Raw genomic sequence first — 2,275 nt, forward strand, 5'->3', positions numbered from 1 at the left:
AAGAGAGAAAATCTGATTGGAGAGAAGGTACCACGAACCATGTTCTGTTGGATTGCATGTAAACATAATTGGAGAGACTTTCACAGTGAAGCAGGAACTTCAATATCACTTCACAGGCATATCCTATGGACAGGAGACAGCCTTGTTGCTGACCCTCTGCCTCCAAATCTTTACAGTGCAGTGTACTGTACTTGATGCTGGGAAATAAGTGCCCACACAGCAGCAATTCAATAGGGCAAGAGAAGTGTGAGCCCTCAGATCTGCTTTCCCTCTCCCCCACACAGTGTCAATGCCTCAAAATGGCTGTTTATCAAGTGGGAAATAAAAAATCAAAATGGACTCCTAAAGGGCCCAGGCAAATACACTGTTTCTGTCCATGCTCTTCAATCAGGTGGCATCCTCAGGGAGGGACGTGCCACATATGGCCTTCTTTCTAGGTGGTGACAGTGAGCGCCGTGCGGTCCATCCTCTCCTGGAATTGGGACACTTTCAGAGCAATGGAGATCAGGGGCACCAGCATGACAGGGGTCCTGGTTGATCTTGGCAACATCATTCTTGTAGCTATCAATATATAGCCAGATGGTAGCCCCTGGACGCCCAGTGCCACTCAGTCCGAAGATGATACAAGAACCATCTGCAAAAGTAAGCTGCAAGCCTCGGTTTTTTGAAATGCTTTCATCTACTGAGTCACTCTATTCAAAGTTATCAGCTTTCTCCACAGGTAGAGTTTATCTTTTGCTGAGAACTGCTTCCCCACAAAGGAGTGGTCCAGCATCAGAGCCTACAGGTCCTTTATCATTGTGCTTGCACCCTCAGTTTCCACCTCCTCGTGGTCATACCTGGTAAAGAAGTTCCAACCAAGCTTCTACCAGTTGTCTTTGAGGATATCCTCCAGGCTCTGTTTGTGGATGGCCAAAATGTAGAGCCGTGCTAGGAAAGCCCACAGTCCATCTTTCTCTCAGATGTGGTCTGAACTAGTTCCAAAGTACTCCTCTCCACAGATGGACAGCTTGCTTACATCCATCAAATTCCCCAAAAGTGCCCAGCTAGTTGGGGGTCTCACCCAAAGCAATTTTTGTGGCATTTGCTACCCAGTTCAGAGCACCACTTGTGGGAATGCTTCATGCAAAGTCACAGATCCCGATCTGATGGAAATATGGAATGCTGAAGATGTTGGCAGCGATGACAGCCACAGAGTCAGAAGGGTTCACAAAGAACCCATGCATGCCCAGAATCATGTTCTGATCCCCATCACCATCAAAGGCAGTCCTGAAATCATGCTCTCCTGAATTCATCGTCTCCACCAGGTAGGTGAGGTTTGGGTCAGGTTGGGTGGCCTCCAAAGTCGTCCAGGGGAGCACAGTTCACAACTGAGTTTTCAAGGACACCAAGTTATTCACAGAAGATCTTCTTTACATACAGTCCCACAAGATGTTTATATTTATGCAAAATCTGTTTCAAACAGAATTAACGGTATTTGGGGAAATATAAATTTTATGATTCATGAATGCTTCTAAAATGTACGACAAAGTAAATTGAAGCCAAACAAAAGAAAAAGGTTGAAACCACAGTCATGAAAATTTATTTATTTTTCAGGACTTGGAATAAATGAAATGTGGAACCTGTAACACTGAGTAGACATCAATGATAAAATTATCGTTGATAAAAATTAAGCAAACAAAAAGATGGCAAGATGTAAAGTATGATGTTTATTTCCTAATCTTAAATAACTACTTAAATGATATGCTTAAAGCTAATGAGTTGTTTATGACTGAAGCAGATGAGCATTTAACCTACTCTAAAACTTCTGTGTTAAGAAGTAAAATAGCACCAAAGATATCATACACACACACACACACCGACACCGATGATCCCTTGTGGCCCAATGAATAAGACATCTGCTTTCAGAAAAATGTGCATGTATCAGCATTGGTCATTAAAAAATTCAATAGAAAAGTTTGAATACCAGAAGTTCTATCTTTAATGTCCGTGGCCCTTGCTACCACTGAAGGCCTTGTGAATGTCTGTGGTCTGTGCTGCATCCTGAAGCTATGTTAATGACCATGAGTCATAGGGCCCTTTGGGGGCCATACTAATATGAGTGGCCTTCACTCCCACCTGAGCTCAGACTGATGACTGTAGTCTGTCTGACACCAAGGGTCTGGGTCTGTGGGTCTACTGAAGCTGGGCACTGTGTTCATTGTTTGTGCTGCCACCTAAGACCATGCGAATGCCTACGATCCATGCTTCCACTGTCAATAAAGAGCAAAAGAGC

General features: G+C 43.8%; 1 pseudogene; it reads right to left on the bottom strand.

Annotated features, from left to right (window-relative positions):
- On the bottom strand, window positions 245-1,430 carry Gm13914 (predicted gene 13914; annotated as a pseudogene).

The sequence above is a fragment of the Mus musculus genome, chromosome 2 (genome assembly GCF_000001635.26).
Source record: "Mus musculus strain C57BL/6J chromosome 2, GRCm38.p6 C57BL/6J".
NCBI classification, from domain to species: Eukaryota; Metazoa; Chordata; class Mammalia; order Rodentia; family Muridae; genus Mus; species Mus musculus.